This window comes from Macaca mulatta, chromosome 20, assembly GCF_049350105.2.
Source record: "Macaca mulatta isolate MMU2019108-1 chromosome 20, T2T-MMU8v2.0, whole genome shotgun sequence".
NCBI classification, from domain to species: domain Eukaryota; kingdom Metazoa; phylum Chordata; class Mammalia; order Primates; family Cercopithecidae; genus Macaca; species Macaca mulatta.
The window spans coordinates 30,555,598-30,577,356 of NC_133425.1; positions in this window are offsets into that span (position 1 = coordinate 30,555,598).

A 21,759-nucleotide genomic window follows, 5' to 3' on the forward strand; every position below is an offset into this window, starting at 1 on the left:
AATGCCTGATGATCTGAGGCAGAACATTTTCATCTCAAAACCGTCTCTCTCCTTGCCAGTTTGTAGAAAAATTGTCTCCCACAAAACCAGTCCCTGGTGCCAAAAAGGTTAGGACCACTGAGTTGAAGTACTGACATATCTTTAAAACAGAATAAAGTAGGAGTCTTTAGTATTATTTGATGTGATAGAAGACATAGTGAAAGAGTTGAGTATTTGATGTGAAGAGAATAACATCTTCACCTATATCAGAGAAATGTGAAGATAATTCCTATCAACATTCACTAAATAATTAGCCTCACTTAAAAAAAAAACGTAGCAAACAGAACTGCAGGATTAGTATATTGGAAAAAAGGAATGTTTCTTGAGTACTTGTAACTGTATTTTGACCAGGAAGAATATAGTGGATTTTAAAATGGTTTAGACTATGGGTGAACTTAATTTCTTTTATTAAAATTAGTTGGTTTTTCATATTTTAACACTGATGTACAATGAATGAAATGTTGTACTGACACCAGTGTTAAACTATTCTATCTTATCTAAGATTGTGGTTAACAGATGGAAATAATATACTATGGGTTAACAGTGAACTGTCTTCCCTAATATTCCTTTTGTTGGAGGACTTAAACTTTCAATAATTTAGAGAATAGTTTTCTCATAGTGACTGTCTTGATAATGATTAGATAAGGCAGGTAAGACTGAAAGGCCACAACTTAGCAGCAAATGTTTGACATTCATTTGAGAGCCAGTTTGTAAGTAGTTCACAAAAAGATGTTGGGTTAAAGCAGTGGTTTGAATTAATTGCATAGCATTCATATAACATAATGCAACTCAGCCATACAAAGAACTAAAGCTCACGCCCTATATGAATCTCATACACCTACTAAGTGAAAAAAGCTAGACATAAAATTGTGTTTTGTGTATTTATGTGTTGCATTATTTCAGGCAAAATAAACCTATGGTGAAATAAATCAACGCATTAATAGCCTCTGGTCGAGGAAGAAAAGATAGATGTTTGGGACAAAACACAAGTGAATTTTCTGAAGATGATGAAAATGTTCTGTTTGTAAACTAGGTGAAGGTCATATGGGTTTATTTGTTGAAAGTTTACAACTAGAGTTTGTGTCAGCCAATTGGTGCTGCAGAGTCTGTTTCCTTTGGGTTGGGATCTCATTTGTTTGAGTTGGGACTTCACCTCATTGAAGTCCTGGCAGAGTCACCAGAAGAGATGTGATGATCTTGTCCCAGACCCGAAGAGTGGGTTCTTGAATCTCACACAGGAAAGAATTCTTGGTGAGTTGCAAAGTACGGTAAAGTTATAATGGTTTATTAGAGACTACTCAGTTACAGAGTAGGGCATCCTCAGAAAGCAAGAAGAGGAATGCCTTGCAATGAGAAGAGATCGTTTATTGAAAGTTCCTCTGTTAGAGCAGGCCTTCCTCACAAAGCAAGGGGAGAAATGCACCCATTTCAAATGGCTATATAGGTTATTAAGAATGGTATACTTTATTACAGAGACTTGTAATCAGCTTGTGACAGGCTATTAGTATTGTTACTTTTCTATGTTACTATTGATTTCAGCAGGAATTTATAAGTGTACTATTTTTAAAGCAAAACATACTTAATAATGCTTTTTCTTAAAGTACTGGGACATTTTCATAAGTTTTGAGTCCTTATTTAGTTGATTAACATCATTAACTCTGTGTCTCAACCATAAACATCTTGTGAGCAAGAGTGCCAGCCGCCTTGGAAAGGAATCCAGCAGGTTTGGCTTTTTTTTTTTTTTTTTTTTTTTTTGAGACAGAGTCTCGCTCAGTTGCCCAGGCCGGAGTGCAGTGGTGCAGTCTTGGCTCACTGCAATCTCCGCCTCCTGGGCTCAAGCTATTCTCCTGCCTCAGCCTCCCGAGTAGCTGGGATTATAGGCGCCTGCAACCCACACCTGGCTAATTTATATATTTTTAGTAGAGACAGGGTTTTGCCATGTTGGCCAGGCTGTTCTTGAACTCCTGACTTCAGGTGATCTGCCCACTTCAGCCTCCCAAAGTGTTGGGATTACAGGTGCGAGCCACTGCGCCCGGCCACAGGTTTGGCTTTACCTGGCCTTTATTCAAGATAGGGTCACTAGTTAGGATACTTCTGGCAGATTTAGCATGATTGTTATCTGAAAGCTGTCTATCACACTGCAGTGAGGAAGGGTGTTGAACAGCGACTAAGGTGTAATGGCTGCTTATTTGGCTACAGAGGTCCAGCTAGCAGCAAAAGTGTAATGGCTTGAGTAGGAATTACAGTTAGGAAAAGGATTTTTAAAGAGCTCTATAGTCAAAAGTTGAGTTAATAAAAACTGGTATTTACTCTATGTACATACGCATATGCATGGTTTTAAGATCTCCTCTCTCTGTAATACAAACAGTCAAATGAATTCTGTTTCTCCGTTTACTTCTGCCTGTCCTTCCTCTTGCCACTCCAAATGTCACATGAGGGGACTTAAAAAAAAAAAAAAGGATTCTAACAATTCTAGCCTAGAATCACAGAATACAGAAAAGTTGGCACAGTCTCCTCCTTTTGGGAGGAAACTGCTTTTCTCATGAGGCCCTCAGTTGTAAGCAGAGAGATTCCTCTCAGGTCTAGCACTCTGCTCTTTTTTGTATTGCATTACTTGATCTCCTTGACTGGGGGATACCAGAGATTACACTGTACTATGAGAGAACTTCACTAGGTGGATGTAATTGCTGGTGAGTCACTGGCAAGAGCTATGGTTTTAGAGGGCTGACAGCAGTCGCTTATAGCAAATGTTTATTACTCTAGAGAGTTGCTTATTTCTTTGGGTGTTTGGATAGAAAAAGCATGGTTTAGAACGTAGAGGCTACAGAAACACCCCCCAGCCACTCCACTGAGGGGTAAGACACCCATGTGGGATGCAGTAATCATAGTGTGTGCTAACTGGCATAGGATCGCCCACCAACCTCAAAGGAATGTCCTTCTACTGAGGTGCACTGTGGGATCATTGAACTGCCCAGTCCTCTGGCAGTTCCTTTCTTTTGGGGGCTCAGAATTCAGTGTTAAAATGGGATTCTTGATTTGGGAGGATCTAAGTGTTATGCCTTCCAGCTGTTAATGCTTTGCACATATTTAAATATTAAGCCTTAAAAACTGCATGCTTCCTTTCTTTATTAAGTGGCTCCACCCTGAAGCCAGTAATCTAATTAATAAACAAACTAAGTTAAAAAGCCCACCTATCCAACTAAATCCATCTCCAAAATGTGCAACTTTCTGACATTTAGCTGGCTGGTTTGCTGCTCTTTGTAAAAACAAACAAAAAAAAAACCAATTCAGGAATGCTTTTCTCCAGGACCTGGGAACAATGTATTTGAAATGTAAATATGAAAAAAGATAGTACCCTATCTCACAATTTTGCAGTAAGATAGGAGCCTAATTTAATCAGGCACTTAGTTCCAAGTTGCAAAACAATTTTCTGTCACAAAGGTTAGTTTATTTTTCCCCCCCTTTTTTTTTTTTTTTAATTTTGAGACGGAGTCTCGATCTGTCGCTCAGGCTGGAGTGCAGTGGTGCAGTCTGGGCTCACTGCAAGCTCCGCCTTCTGGGTTCAGGCCATTCTCCTACCTCAGCCTCCTGAGTAGCTGGGACTGCAGGCGCCCGGCTAATTTTTTGTATTTTAAGTACAGACGGGGTTTCACCGTGTTAGCCAGGATGGTCTCGATCTCCTGACCTTGTGATCCGCACACCTCGGCCTTCCAAAGTGCTGAGATTACAGGCATGAGCCACCGCGCCTGGCCTATTTTTCCTTTTAATAAAGCCAATTATCAAACCTAGATCATCTTTCTCGTTACCGGGTGAATTTAGGATAAACTGCCAAATGGTGCTGTCAAATTTTCCTGCTTGGGGGCTATTAATCTTGACAACATGTATGTTTTATAACTCAATTAAACCAGACTGTGATGTTTAAACACTACATGTTTTGCTTCTGATGTACATCACATTCTGGTTTGAGTTTTAAAACAGTTTTATCTCTTTTCGACCTTTGTGGAGAGGCATTCTAGGTTGGGAGGCAATGTTGTTTTAATTATATTTCCCAAGCACTGTTCAGAATTACAAGATCAAATATAAACATAAAAGATCAGGCTTCGTACTAGAAGGGACTTTGGCAGATACCCGTCAAATTTTCTCACAGGCTTTCTTCCCCCAAGCCACAATAGTTCAGTGAAGATCTTGCCTGCCGTCAAAATCTGAATGCAGTATGATCTCGCTGCCTATTTTGGGCTCTGCAGTTTCGTCTGGGGCACAGTTAGAAAAGATTTGTAATAGAATAACCTCATAAAGTGGCAATCATCAGTTCCAGCCCTGTCTTTCAGTGCACCTGGTGACTTTATAACAGAAATGAATTCAGAGAACTTGGGGCCTGGAAGCCCAATCAGACATGTACATGTGCATTGAGTTGGCCTCTTCCACTTCCCCGTCTCTCTAGGGACCTAAATCTGCACCATTAAATTTTGAATGCAGGATCTGGGGCTCTTCAGAATGCTCTATAGCAGCCTTCCTGGGAGGAATCTCTTCTCCAACTTGTCTCTTCTTGCTGTAAAACCCAAGAATACAGAACAGATGCGATCCCTCATAGAATTTGCACACAAAGGGAATTTGCCTCCCCCTGAGATTCATAAAACAGGGCCAGCCTTCAGTCTGAGGATTACAGAAAGTCCAGGGCAGACCTTTCTTGTATCATGAGAGATCAATACAGACCCTATAAAGCAGGAGGATGGCTCAGGGTGGGGCCTGTAGAATCTTTTAGATCTTGTTCATTGACCTGCTGCCATTGTGTGAGGGGCTTCTAGTGGTCAATGCAGAATCTGTAAGTGTAAACAAGCATTAACATCAAAACTACCACTTTCAGGGACACCAGAACCTGCTTTGTTTAGAATGTTAAATGTATCTTTTCCAAAAAATTGACCAGCTTATCTAATCAAAATATTATAACTGTACATTAAACCTCACATAGAAAGATGTTAAAATTCTGTTAAACTTTCTGGAATTTTGTTTATCTAAATGATCTTAAAATTCTACACTTTGGAATACTGACTTCCATTCTTTAAAAGCTGTGCTTTTCTAGGCGGCCTATCCTAAATGTTTGTATTTAAATAAAGTCTTTAAAACTTACTTTCTAATCTTTTTGATTATCTTAGGTTGACACAACTATAGTCACCATGTTGTGAAAGAAATCTCAAAAACATATTCCTCTTGGGTGTCTCATAAACGGTTTAGCCACAGAGTCAAGGAGAGAACACTGGAGTGTCTGAGAACATGGGTCTTGACTAATTTTAATCAGTGTTCCTGGGCACAGAGGACATACCCTCCATTTCATTCCTGATGCAATATTTGATGTAGTTCATAGTACTATAATCTTGTTACTGTGATACACCAAAATATGAGGTTAAAAGACCTTTAAATCTTTTAGGAAGAAAAAGTGTTCTATGTTCCTCATCTTTTTGGGTTTTGTGGTCAGAAACATGCACTGGCAGACAGGATTTTTAAAGTTTCCAGTAATTTGTAGCTCAGGATTTGTGTCCAGTGTTTTTCTATCTCCTACCTCTGCAGCTGCCTTCTCTGACTCATGTTTTTCTCACATGAGCTGAGAATAAAATGTCTTCAGATTGGGAGTGTCCATGATTTCCGATGTATCTTACTCTGTTTAATGAATAGTATATGCATTTCAGTTTTTTGATGGCATCTAAAATATCCTAATTCTTATCTTGCCATTTGTGCATTTTACACAAATATTTAATAAAACTGTTATTAGCCAGGAAGGGCAATTCCCTTTTCTGATATTGCTAGCTGTGTTTCTTGGGTTGCCACTATTGCCGCTGAATGAAAAAAACCTTTTCTTCACCAAACCAGGTAATTTGCAGCTCTCATAATCGCTTCGTGCTGTTGATGAGCAGTCATATGTTTTTCAATGCTATTTACAAAGTATGGTAAAATTGATGAGGAATATGCTTTTGATTGTTATACTAATAAAACAGGATATTTTGGGATTATATAGCTACACTTAAATATGTCAGGAAGAATGCAAGTAATTATTAAAATAATATTGTTAATAAAATGATGTAGAATTCCAAATCCTGGCTCATGAATCTGATGTACAGCTGAGGCCAAACAGTGTCACTGGTGCTTGGAGATAGAGGAACGTTTATTCAGTGGGGCCAAAGTAAGAATGTAGGACAGAAAATTTCTCAAATCCATCAACAAAGCAACATCAGGGGATATTTATTCAGCCAGAAGATAAGGAAAGGGGAGTTTAAGGGAATTGAGGGGAAAAGTGTGTATTTCTTCAGTCTCAGATAACATCTTGACCAACAAGACTTCTCGGTGTCAACAGCTGGTAACAATGTCCTTCAAGGCATGTATTTCTTCTGCAAAATGTTTCTGTGACCCTCGTGCTTGACAAAGAAAATTATCTCCTCCTGCTTGACAGAGAACAGTATATCAACCATTTATAATTGTATTGTAGAAACAAGGGATGCTGGCTTTTGTGCAAGCAAGCAAGGGTTTAATTAGAAATTTCATTATTTCAGTCGCTAAAAATGCCGGGGTGCTGAAATCTCAAGGGGCTTGGTTATAATAATACAACACTAAGCAATAGATATTATTATAAAACTGAGGAAATAAGTCTTATAAAACTTTATTTTTGTCTAAGGTAACATTCTGTAATGCAAAATAACATTGGTTTTGGAAATGGCTTCTTTCTTTGAAGACCTTATTTATTTATTTATTTTTTTCAGATATTTGATCTAAGCACATAGATTTTATGATTAGTTTTTAGTTCCTGGTTCACTTGATGATGTTTTTTGAAACTGACATTTCCATGATTGCATGGATGCTTTCGGGCTTGCAATATCATAAACAAGCTAAGATGAAAGAATAAGGAAGATGAACTTGATCTGCATTATCTGTCTCTGAGAGTACTCAGGGGCTTCACCCTCAGCCTAAGGACAAACTGTCACTACTCAGAGCAATCTGAGATGTGCATTCAAATACATATATTTGTATGGTACCAGATAGCACCCAGTTCTCCATGCTCGTTCCAATCTATATGACCTCTATGGATTTTTCTTTTTTTGCTTTTCTCCCAGGTCTGCATCACGTTTTCAGATCCTATGATTATTTCATGGTGGCATTGATGGATTCGGCAAGTAAAACTACTAGACCCACAGTTACATCTAAAAAGCAGAAAGACAGCTACTAACTCTGTAGTATAAAGTATTTGGGGGCTAGGTGCAGCAGCCCACGCCTGTAATCCCAGCACTTTGTGGGGCCGAGGTGGGCAGATCACAAGGTCAGGAGATTGAGACCATCCTAGCTAACACAGTGAAATCCCGCCTCTACTAAAAATACAAAAAAAAAAAAAAAAAAAAAAAATAGCCGGGCGTGGTGGCGGGTGGCTGTAGTCCCAGCTACTCGAGAGGCTGAGGCAGGAGAATGGTGTGAACTCGGGAGACAGAGCTTGCAGTGAGCCGAGATCGCGCCACTGCACTCCAGCCTGGGCGACAGAGCGAGACTCCGTTTCAAATAATAATAATAATAATAATAATAAGTATTTGGATACTCTATATGTAATTCATTATCTGAAATTTATTTAACTATCTTGTACTTTATTTGTTAACTCCAATCTGTGAGAAACATAGTTCTCTCCAGTCCAGGCTCAACACCAATGCCCTCCAGAGTCTCCTTGGAGAGGCAGGGCTCATGCTGATGTAAGAGAAACACTTTTTTATCAGTATATAGAGTTGTTTAGAGTGAAGAGCATACATTAGAGGTGATGAACTGGATATCTCACGTGGTAAGAGAACAAAATATTAAAATTTTAATCTCTTTTCTATTATTTTTCTCTCTTTTGGGTATATGAACTATCATATAAGATGATAAAAATAAAATAATTCAGATATAGTTATTAAATAATTTCATGAATATTAGTATTTTATGTCCAAATATTGTTTTACTTATATGGGATTATGAACCGTAAGATGTGGAGACCATTGAGCCTTTACGGCAATATTCTTCTGGCAATTCTCTGGCTTTTTATTGTTAGCAAACTTCTGAATGATTCTACTCTGAGGTCATGCCAAGGTGGTCTTCTGTTGTTGGATAAATTCCTCCATCAGGGAAGAAATAAGTTTACTTGGGCTGTGTTTTTTTGCTATCTGGGGGGCTGAAAAACACTAAGTGTTGGTCCCTTTTTTTTCTCAGTTGAGTTAGGGGAATAACATACATTGCCACAAAACAATTCTTTCAGTTCTGGAGTCCTTAAACAGATTGTCTCCTTCCTACCACCTTTCAGAGCTCTCCTTTCAAGGCTTCCTGTGTGATTTTCAAGGTTTATAGCTGTAGTTAGTGGAGAAATGCAGCGGGAAATGGGTCTGTTATAAGAAAAATTTTAGACTGTAATGTTTCCCTGTCCCACAATCTGGAAGGGAGCTGAGACCAAATAATGACCCGACCAATCCAGCTTGGCAAGTAGATAAGTGTATTAAGACTTACATGTGGGACCCTCCTAGGAGGCAGCAGGACAGCTTTAGAGTCCACATCACCTCCCATCTTTAAGCTGCTTTTGAGCTAATTTTACAGCTCTTGGCCTACTGTGTGTGTATCATGGGACTCTTCCTTGGTATGTTCTCAGATACTCTCTAGGATGTTTGCATTCTCAGAAACAACTGCTCCTCAGCTGATCCCTATGGCCTTGGCTCACTACCTGGCATTCAGTGCTCAAGCAGTGGATATACACCTTGAAGTAATCTAGTGGAGGGCTTGTCACACTACAGGGTCTACATCGCCCTTTCCAGACTCAAAGTTTCTACTCGCAGACTTTTTTGTTGACTCAGGATTCTTCTGACATCCTGAACTAATTTATTTAAGATTGCCTGGAAAGTCTTCCAACAAATCAGTAATAAAATGTATTCCTTATATCCTATATCATCTTGAACATAATGGAATACATGACCCAAACAAACTCACCAGTGTTAGTCCACCAGTGTTGCCATACCACAAAACAAGAGAAACATGAGAATATAGAAAAGAAACCGCGTGTGCTGCCTTCTATTACATTATAACAACATCAGCAAATAACTGACACCCCCTCCCTGATTTTCAGGCATTAAAATTAAGGTTCTGTGGGTTAATCTTATTTCAATGTGGAGGGCTGTTTCTTTTTGATGATATTAACCATTTAAGTTTGTAATCTTTGAGTAAGCAGATTGTCCTACATACTGCGGGTGGGGCCTCATCCAGTCATCTGAAGGTTTAAATAAAACAAAAAAGCCAGCCTTCCTGAGCAAGAGAAATATCTCCATTCGATCGCTTTTGTACTTTATCTGCACAATTAACTGTGTCAAATTTTTCTCAAAATTAAAACTGGAATTGCCCTCTCAGATCTCAGTCTTGATCTTCTCAGCCCACACTGCAGATTTGGACTTGCCAGTCTCCATAATAAAATGAGCCTATATATATATATATACACACACACACACATATATATATACACACACACATATACACACACATATATACACACACACATATATACACACATATAATATGTATTATAAATATTATTGAATTATACACTACATATATTAAGGTTAAATGAGTTCATAAGGGAGAGCCCTTATTCTGGTAGGAGTGGTATCCTTGTAAGAAGAGGAAGAGACACCAGAAAGCTTTCTCCACACACAGAGAGGAAAGCTATATGAGAACACAGAAGGGAGCCTCCTATAAGCCAGAAAGAGAGGGGTTACCGGAAACCAACCCTGCATAATAGGACCTTGATCTTGGACTTAAAGCATCCAGAATTGTAGAAAAATAATTGTATGCTGTTTAATCCACCCAGTTTGTGGTACTTGTTATGAAAACTTGAGATAAGTTAGACAATATACCATTGGCTCTATTTCTCTAAAGAATCTTGGCTAATACAGATTTTGGTACTAAGAGTGGTTCTACAGGAGTGACCTTGGTAAATCTTATAATTTGGTTCTGAAGTTTCTGTATTGGGCTCAATAATTTGATTAAATTCAGACACTATTAATTATTTCCAGTAGTAATAAGAGCATTGATAGTACATGTCATGATATGGCAAAAAGGTGCAGAATACTGCCATTGAATACCCCTAATGAAGCATTTTTAGAATCAAGAACCTGGACAACCATGCATATAATACTTTGAAACATTTTTGTCAAAATAAAAATATATGAATATTGACTGGTTGTATGTAATGTCAGTGGACAAAGTGGAGAAAGAAAAGAATGAGCTCAGAAAAAACAATGTATGCCAAATGCCACGTTAATGACCTTAAAGCTTCTGTGTCTGCCATGGAGATGCTTATCTCCAGTAACCACAAGGCCAAGATTGCTGAAAACCAAATGCAGAATCTCATCCTGTGAGTACCCGAATTACAACACACATTAAATTACCAGACTAGTGTCATGTCAAATACCAAAACGAAGACAGAAGAGACTGGGAATCTATATTCAGCATTCTTAAAGAAAATAATTTCTGACTAATAATTTTATATCCAGCCAAATTAAGCTTCATAAGTGAAGGAGAAATAAGATCCTTTTCAGGCAAGCAAACACTAATGAAATTTGTTACCACCAGACCTGCCTTACAAGAGTTCCTGAAGGGAGTGCTACATATGGAAATAAAAGACTGTTATCAGCCATTATAGAAACACATTTAAGTACACAGACCAGTGACACTATACAGCAACCACACAAACAAGTCTGCATAATAACCAGCTAACACCATAACAGGATGAAGTCTGCGCATATCAATACTAACCTTGAACGTAAGTGAGCTAAATGCCCCAATTAAAAGGCATAGAGTAACAAGTTAGACAAAGAAGCAAGACCCAATGGTGTGCTGTCTTTGAGGGAAACATCTCACATGCAACGATACCTGTAGGCTCAAAGAAAAGGGATGGAGAAAAATCTACCAAGCAAACAGAAAAAAGCCTGGGGTTGCTATTTCATTCCAGACAAAACACACTTCAAACTAACAAAGGTCAAAAAAGACAAAGAAGGACATTACATAATGGTAAAGAACTCAAACAAAAAGACCTAACTATCCTAACTATATATTCATGCATCACAGGAGCACCCAGGTTCATGAAACTAATTCTTGGAGACTGTGAAGAAACAGATAACCACACAGTGATAGTGGGAGACTTCAGCAATGAATTCAGAGTGATTAGACAGATCACTGAGGCAGAAAACTTACAAAGGTATTCAGGACCTGAACTCGATACTTGACCAAATGAACCTAATAGACATCTACAGAACTCTCCACCCCCAAACACCAGAATACATATTCTTCTCATCTGCACGTGCCACACACACTGTAAGACTGACTGCACAATTAGACATAAAATAATCTTCATCAAATTTTTAAAAAATCATACCAACCACACTCACAGACCAGAGAGAAAGAAAAATAGAAATTAACACTAAGAACATTGATCAAAATCATACAATTACTTGGAAATTAAACAACATGTTCCTGAATGACTTTTGGGTAAACAATGAAATTTAAGCAGAAATTATGAAAGTCTTTGAAACTATAAAGATACAACATACAAGAATCTCTGGAACACAGCTAAAGCAGTGTTAAGAGAGAAACTTATACACTAAACATCCACATCAAAAAGTTAGAAAGATCTGAAATTGACAACCTAACATCACAACTGGAGGAACTAGAGAAACAAGAACAAACCAAGCCCAAAGCCAGCAGAAGACAAGAAATAACCGAAATCAGATCCGAACTGAAGGAAACTGAGATTTTAAAAACCCATATAATAGATCAATAAATTCAGAAGTTGGTTATTTGAAAGAATTAATAAGATAGATAGACTACCAGCTAGAAGAGTAAATAAAAAAAAGAGAAAAGGTTCAAATAAACAATCAGAAAAGGACATTACCACTGATGCCACAGAAATACAAAATACCCTAAGAGAAAACTACAAGCTTCTGTACATACAAGCTAGAAAACCTAGAAGAAATAGATACATTCCTGGAAATATACAACCTCCCAAGCTGAACCAGGAAGAAATTGAATCCCTGAACAGACCAATAACGTGTTCCAAAATTGAATCAGTAAGAAAATACCTACCCACCAGAAAAATCCCAGGACCAGATGGATTCACAGCAAAATTTTACTAGATGTGTAAAGAAGAGCTTGTACCATTCCTATTGAAATTATTTTTAAAAATTGAAGAGAAAGGACTCTTCCTGTAACTCATTCTGTGAGGCCAACATTATTATCATATCAAAACCTGGAAGAGATACAGCAAAGAAAGAAAACTTCAGGCCAGTATTCTTGATGAATATAGATAGAAATATTTTCAACAAAATACTAGTAGGCAGAATGTAGCACCACATCAAAAAGCTAATTCACCATGATCAAGTAGTCTTTATCCTTGGGCTGCAAGGTTGGTTCAGCATACACAAATAAAAAACTGTGGAGAAACCTCTGCAGACAAACGACTCTGTCTGACAGCTTTGAAGAGAGCAGTGGATCTCCCAACACGGAGGTTGAGATCTGAGAAGGGACAGACTGCCTGCTCAAGTGGGTCCCTGACCCCTGAGTAGCCTAACTGGGAGACATCACCCACTAGGGGCAGTCTGATACCCCACACCTCACAGGGTGGAGTACACCCCTGAGAGGAAGCCTCCAAAGCAAGAATCAGACAGGTACACTCGCTGTTCAGCAATATTCTATCTTCTGCAGCCTCTGCTGCTGACACCCAGGCAAACAGGGTCTGGAGTGGACCTCAAGCAATCTCCAACAGACCTGCAGCTGAGGGTCCTGACTGTTAGAAGGAAAACTATCAAACAGGAAGGACACCTACACCAAAACCCCATCAGTATGTCACCATCATCATCAAAGACCAGAGGCAGATAAAACCACAAAGATGGGGAAAAAGCAGGGCAGAAAAGCTGGAAATTCAAAAAATAAGAGCGCATCTCCCCCGGCAAAGGAGCGCAGCTCATCGCCAGCAACGGATCAAAGCTTGATGGAGAATGACTTTGACGAGATGAGAGAAGAAGGCTTCAGTCCATCAAACTTCTCAGAGCTAAAGGAGGAATTACGTACCCAGCGCAAAGAAACTAAAAATCTTGAAAAAAAAGTGGAAGAATTGATGGCTAGAGTAATTAATGCAGAGAAGGTCCTAAACGAAATGAAAGAGATGAAAACCATGACACGAGAAATACGTGACAAATGCACAAGCTTCAGTAACGGACTCGATCAACTGGAAGAAAGAGTATCAGCGATTGAGGATCAAATGAACGAAATGAAGCGAGAAGAGAAACCAAAAGTAAAAAGAAGAAAAAGAAATGAACAAAGCCTGCAAGAAGTATGGAATTATGTAAAAAGACGAAATCTACGTCTGATTGGGGTGCCTGAAAGTGAGGGGGAAAATGGAACCAAGTTGGAAAACACTCTTCAGGATATCATCCAGGAGAACTTCCCCAACCTAGTAGGGCAGGCCAACATTCAAATCCAGGAAATACAGAGAACGCCACAAAGATACTCCTCAAGAAGAGCAACTCCAAGATACATAATTGCCAGATACACCAAAGTTGAAATGAAGGAAAAAATCTTAAGGGCAGCCAGAGAGAAAGGTCGGGTTACCCACAAAGGGAAGCCCATCAGACTAACAGCAGATCTCTCGGCAGAAACTCTACAAGCCAGAAGAGAGTGGGGGCCAATATTCAACATTCTTAAAGAATTTTAAACCCAGAATTTCATATCCAGCCAAACTAAGTTTCATAAGTGAAGGAGAAATAAAATCCTTTACAGATAAGCAAATGCTTAGAGATTTTGTCACCACTAGGCCTGCCTTACAAGAGACCCTGAAGGAAGCACTAAACATGGAAAGGAACAACCGGTACCAGCCATTGAAAAAACATGCCAGAATGTAAAGACCATTTAGGCTAGGAAGAAACTGCATCAACTAACAAGCAAAATAACCAGTTAATATCATAATGGCAGAATCAAGTTCACACATAACAATATTAACCTTAAATGTAAATGGACTAAATGCTCCAATTAAAAGACACAGATTGGCAAACTGGATAAAGAGTGAAGACCCATCAGTCTGCTGTATTCAGGAGACCCATCTCACATGCAGAGACATACATAGGCTCAAAATAAAGGGATGGAGGAAGATTTACCAAGCAAATGGAGAACCAAAAAAAGCAGGGGTTGCAATACTAGTCTCTGATAAAACAGACTTTAAACCATCAAAGATCAAAAGAGACAAAGAAGGCCATTACATAATGGTAAAGGGATCAATTCAACAGGAAGAGCTAACTATCCTAAATATATATGCACCCAATACAGGAGCACCCAGATTCATAAAGCAAGTCCTTAGAGACTTACAAAGAGACTTAGACTCCCATACAATAATAATGGGAGACTTCAACACTCCACTGTCAACATTAGACAGATCAACGAGACAGAAAGTTAACAAGGATATCCAGGAATTGAACTCATCTCTGCAGCAAGCAGACCTAATAGACATCTATAGAATTCTCCACCCCAAATCAACAGAATATACATTCTTCTCAGCAACACATCGCACTTATTCCAAAATTGACCACATAGTTGGAAGTAAAGCACTCCTCACCAAATGTACAAGAATAGAAATTATAACAAACTGTCTCTCAGACCACAGTGCAATCAAACTAGAACTCAGGACTAAGAAACTCAATCAAAACCGCTCAACTACATGGAAACTGAACAACCTGCTCCTGAATGACTACTGGGTACATAACGAAATGAAGGCAGAAATAAAGATGTTCTTGGAAACCAATGAGAACAAAGATACAACATACCAGAATCTCTGGGACACATTTAAAGCAGTGTGTAGAGGGAAATTTATAGCACTAAATGCCCACAAGAGAAAGCAGGAAAGATCTAAAATTGACACTCTAACATCACAATTAAAAGAACTAGAGAAGCAAGAGCAAACACATTCAAAAGCTAGCAGAAGGCAAGAAATAACTAAGATCAGAGCAGAACTGAAGGAGATAAAGACACAAAAAACCCTCCAAAAAAATCAATGAATCCGGGAGTTGGTTTTTTGAAAAGATCAACAAAATTGACAGACCGCTAGCAAGACTAATAAAGAAGAAAAGGGAGAAGAATCAAATAGATGCAATAAAAAATGATAAAGGGGATATCACCACCGACCCCACAGAAATACAAACTACCATCAGAGAATACTATAAACACCTCTACACAAATAAAGTAGAAAACCTAGAAGAAATGGCTAAATTCCTGGACACGTACACCCTCCGAAGACTAAACCAGGAGGAAGTTGAATCCCTGAATAGACCAATAACAGGCTCTGAAATTGAGGCAATAATTAATAGCCTACCAACCCAAAACGTCCAGTACCAGATGGATTCATAGCCAAATTATACCAGAGGTACAAGAACGAGCTGGTACCATTCCTTCTGAAACTATTCCAATCAATAGAAAAAGAGGGAATCCTCCCTAACTCATTTTATGAGGCCAATATCATCCTGATACCACAGCCTGGCAGAGACACAACAAAAAAAGAGAATTTTAGAACAATATCCCTGATGAACATCGATGCAAAAATCCTCAATAAAATACTGGCAAACCGAATCCAGCAGCACATCAAAAAGCTTATCCACCATGATCAAGTGGGCTTCATCCCTGGGATGCAAGGCTGGTTCAACATTCGCAAATCAATAAACATAATCCAGCATATAAACAGAACCAAAGACAAGAACCACATGATTATCTCAATAGATGCAGAAAAGGCTTTTGACAAAATTCAAGAGCCCTTCATGCTAAAAACTCTCAATAAATTTGGTATTGATGGAACGTACCTCAAAATCATAAGAGCTATTTATGACAAACCCACAGCCAATATCATACTGAATGGGCAAAAACTGGAAAAATTCCCTTTGAAAACTGGCACAAGACAGGGATGCCCTCTCTCACCACTCCTATTCAACATAGTGTTGGAAGTTCTGGCTAGGGCAATCAGGCAAGAGAAAGAAATCAAGGGTATTCAGTTAGGAAAAGAAGAAGTCAAATTGTCCCTCTTTACAGATGACATGATTGTATATTTAGAAAATCCCATTGTCTCAGCCCAAAATCTCCTTAAGCTGATAAGCAACTTCAGCAAAGTCTCTGGATACAAAATTAATGTGCAAAAATCACAAGCATTCTTATACACCAGTAACAGACAAACAGAGAGCCAAGTCATGAATGAACTTCCATTCACAATTGCTTCAAAGAGAATAAAATACCTAGGAATCCAACTTACAAGGGATGTAAAGGACCTCTGCAAGGAGAACTACAAACCACTGCTCAGTGAAATAAAAGAGGACACAAACAAATGGAAGAACATACCATGCTCATGGATAGGAAGAATCAATATCGTGAAAATGGCCATACTGCCCAAGGTAATTTATAGATTCAATGCCATCCCCATCAAGCTACCAATGAGTTTCTTCACAGAATTGGAAAAAACTGCTTTAAAGTTCATATGGAACCAAAAAAGAGCCCACATCTCCAAGACAATCCTAAGTCAAAAGAACAAAGCTGGAGGCATCACGCTACCTGACTTCAAACTATACTACAAGGCTACAGTAACCAAAACAGCATGGTACTGCTACCAAAACAGAGATATAGACCAATGGAACAGAACAGAGTCCTCAGAAAGAATACCACACATCTACAGCCATCTGATCTTTGACAAACCTGAGAGAAACAAGAAATGGGGAAAGGATTCCCTATTTAATAAATGGCGCTGGGAAAATTGGCTAGCCATAAGTAGAAAGCTGAAACTGGATCCTTTCCTTACTCCTTATACGAAAATTAATTCAAGATGGATTAGAGACTTAAATGTTAGACCTAATACCATAAAAATCCTATAGGAAAACCTAGGTAGTACCATTCAGGACATAGGCATGGGCAAACACTTCATGTCTAAAACACCAAAAGCAACAGCAGCAAAAGCCAAAATTGACAAATGGGATCTCATTAAACTAAAGAGCTTCTGCACAGCAAAAGAAACTACCATCAGAGTGAACAGGCAACCTACAGAATGGGAGAAAATTTTTGCAATCTACTCATCTGACAAAGGACTAATATCCAGAACCTACAAAGAACTCAAACAAATTTACAAGAAAAAAACAACCCCATCAAAAAGTGGGCAAAGGATATGAACAGACATTTCTCAAAAGAAGACATTCATACAGCCAACAGACATATGAAAAAATGCTCATCATCACTGGCCATCAGATAAATGCAAATCAAAACCACAATGAGGTACCATCTCACACCAGTTAGAATGGCGATCATTAAAAAGTCAGGAAACAACAGGTGCTGGAGAGGATGTGGAGAAATAGGAACACTTTTGCACTGTTGGTGGGATTGTAAACTAGTTCAACCATTATGGAAAACAGTATGGCGATTCCTCAAAGATCTAGAACTAGATGTACCATATGACCCAGCCATCCCATTACTGGGGATATACCCAAAGGATTATAAATCATGCTGCTATAAAGACACATGCACACGTATGTTTATTGCGGCACTATTCACAATAGCAAAGACTTGGAATCAACCCAAATGTCCATCAGTGACAGACTGGATTAAGAAAATGGGGCACATATACACCATGGAATACTATGCAGCCATAAAAAAGGATGAGTTTGTGTCCTTTGTAGGGACATGGATGCAGCTGGAAACCATCATTCTTAGCAAACTATCACAAGAACAGAAAACCAAACATCGCATGTTCTCACTCATAGGTGGGAACTGAACAGTAAGATCACTTGGACTCGGGAAGGGGAACATCACACACCGGGGCCTATCATGGGGAGGAGGGAGGGGGGAGGGATTGCATTGGGAGTTATACCTGATGTAAATGACGAGTTGATGGGTGCTGACGAGTTGATGGGTGCAGCACAGCAACATGACACAAGTATACATATGTAACAAAACTGCACGTTATGCACATGTACCCTAGAACTTAAAGTATAAAAAAAAAAAAACAAAATTGTGATTTACCACATAAACAGAACCCAAACCAAAAACTACATAATCATCTCAGTAGATGCAGAAAAAGCTTTTGATAGTATTCAACACTCCTTAATGTTAAAAACTCTAAACAAACTAGGCATTGAAGAAACATACCACTAAATAATAAACCTCTTCTATGAAAAACTCACAGCCGACATCATCCTAAATGAGTGAAAGCTAGAGGCATTCCCCTAGAGAAACAGAGCAAGACAGGGATATCCTCTCTTCTCACTTCTATTCAACATAGTACTGAAAGTCATCGTCACAGAAATCAGGCATGAGAAAGAAATAAAAGGCATCCAAATAGGAAGAGAGGAAGTGAAACTATCACTGTTTGCAGATAATATAATTACATACCTAGGAAACCCCATAGTCTCTGCCCCAAAATTCCTAGATCTGATCAACTTCAGCAAATTTCAGGATACAAAAATCAATGGACAAAAATCAGTAGCATTCCCATACACCAACAACATCCAAACTGACAGCCAAATCAAGAATGCAATTCTATTCACAACAGCCACAAAAAGAAAAAATAATACCTAGGAATGCAGCTAACAAACAATGTAAAAGATCTCCACGATGAGAATTACAAAACACTGCTCAAAGTAATTAGAGATGACACAAACAAATGGAAAAACATTTCATGCTCATGGATAGGAAGAATCAATATTGTTAAAATGGCCATACTGCCCATAACAATTTACAGATTCAATGCTATTTCTATCAAACTGCCAATGACATTCTTCATAGAATTAGAAACAACTATTTTAAAATTCATATGAAACAAAAAAAGGCCAAATAGCCAAGGTAATCCTAAGCAAAAAGAACAAAGTTGGAGACATCACATTCCCTGACTTCAAACTGTACTATACAGTAACTAAAACACCATGGTACTGGTACAAAAATAGACACATAAACCAATGGAACAAAATAGAGATCCAGAAATAATGCCATACATCTTTAATCTTCTCATCTTCAATAAAATTGACCACAACAAGCAATGAGGAAAAGACTCCCAATGCAAAAATGGTACTGGGATAACTAGCTAGCCATGTACAGAAGAGTGATGGGTACTCATCCCTTATACCATATACAAAAATCAACTCAAAGTGGAATAAATACTTAAATATAAAATCTAATCTATTAAAAACTCTGAAGATAACCTAGGAAATACCATTCCGGACATGGCCTTGGAAAATATTTTATGATGAAGACATCACAAGTAATTGTAACAAAAAGAAAAATTGACAAAGGAGACCTAGTTAAACTAAAGAGCTTCTGCACAGAAAAGGGAAACTATCGACAGAGTAAACAGACAATCTACAGAATGGGAAAATAGTATTTGTGAAGTATGCATCTGACAAAGGTCTAATATTCAGCATATATAAGAAACTTAAATACATGTACAAGCAAAAACAAAAATCTCCATTAATAAGTTGGCAAAGGACATGAACAAAAGAAGACACACACAGCCAATGAGCAGATGAAAAAAATGCTGAACATCAGTAATCATTAGAGGAATGCAAATCAAAACCACAATGAGATACCATCTCACACCAGTCAGAATGGCTTTTATTAAAATGTCAAATAAAAAAAGATGCTGTCAAAGTTGTGGAGAAAAGGGAATGCTTATATACTGCTAGTGGGAATGTAAATTACTTCAGCCACTGTGGAAAGCAGTTTGGCAATTTCTGAAATAACTCAAGGCAGAATTACCATTCAACCTTACAATCCCATTATTAGGTATATACCCAAAGGAATATAAATTGCTCTACCATAAAGACACATTCACATGTATGTTCATCACAGCACTATTTGCAATAGCAAAGACATGGAACCCGTCTAAATGTCCATCAGTGATAGACTGAATAAAGAAAACATAGTACCTATACTCTATGGAATACTGCACAGCTATAAAAAATAGTATCATGTCCTTTGCAGCAACATGGATGGAGCTAGAGGCCATTATCTTAAGTTAACTAGCACAGGAACAGAAAACTAAATATCACATGTTTTTATTTACTGGGGGAGATTAACATTGAGTATGTATGGATACAAAGAAGGGAACAACAGGCCTCAGGACGTACTTGAGGGTGGAGGGTAGGAGTAGGGTGAGGACAAAAGGCTACTCTCAGGTACTATGTTTATTACCTGGTTGATGAAACAATCTGTATGCCAAATTCCTGTGACACACAAGTTACCTATATAACAAACCTGCACATGTACCCCTGAACCTAAAATAAACTTTTAAAAAAGAAAACAAGAAGAGAATCAAAGTAATAGACTGCAAAACTGATACTAGAGAAGGGAGTAATATAGGCAAAAAGGGCCAAAAACTGGTTTAGCACATGTAGAAAATGAATAGAAAAATGAGAGAAGTCCTTTCTTGTGAGTAATTACTTTAAGATAAATGGGCTAAACTATTCAATGAAAACCACAGAATGGATAATAGAAATCATCATCTAACCGTATGCTTTCTACATAACATTGAAAAGCTCAAATAGTTTAAAAGTGAAAGAATCAAAAAGGATATTACATGCAAATCATAATCAAAGGAAAGGTGGTTAGTATACTAACATCAGAAAATAACAGGCTTCACATCAAAGTTGTAACAAGAGACAAAGAGCATTATGTATTGATAATAGAGTCAATCCAGTAAGAAGATATAACAATTATAAGCATATGCATATGTTACAGAAGAACCCTCAAATATATGAAAATATATTAAATATTCAATATGTTAAAAATGGACAGAATTTAAGAGAAAATGAACAATTCTACAGTAACAAATAAATACCTCAATACCACATCAGGCAGAACATCAACAAGTAATAGGGGACTGGTAAAACACTGTAAACAAACTAGACCTAACAAATATATATATGAAACACTCTACCCACCCCCACAAAAAAAGTAGAATACTTTCTTTTCAAGTGCACATGGAACAATTTCCAGGAGACATTATATATTATTAGGTCACAAAACAATTCTCAATTAATTTGAAAATAATTAAAAGAAATCAAATAATTTTCTCTGGCCAAATGGAATAACATGAGAAATTAGTATCAAAAGGAAAACTAGAAAATTTGTAAATAGATTTAAATAAAACAACACACTCAAACAGAAGAACAAAGAGAAATCATAACAAAAAAAAATTTCTTTTTGAGATGGAGTCTCGCTCTGTCGCCCACGCTGGGGTGCAGTAGCACAATCTCAGCTCACTGCAACTTCCACCTCCCAGGTTCAAGCGATTCTCCTGCCTCAGCCTCCCGAGTAGCTGAGATGACAAGTGCATGCCACGACACTGGCTAATTTTTTGCAATTTTAGTACAGATGGGGTTTCACTATGTTGGCCAGGCTGGTCTTGAACTCCTAACTTCAAGTGATCTGCCCACCTCAGCCTCCCAAAGTACTGGGATTACAGGATTACCCACCACACCCGGCCCATAATGAGAATTTAAAAACACTTTGATACAAATGATATTAAAAATCTAACCTACCAAAATTTAAGAAATACAGCAAAAAGAGGAATCACAGGCAAATTTATAACTGTTAATGTTTCCATCAAAAAGACAGATTTATATTAACCTAACTCTCTACCTAAATGAATAAGTAAAAGAACAAAGTAAATGTAAA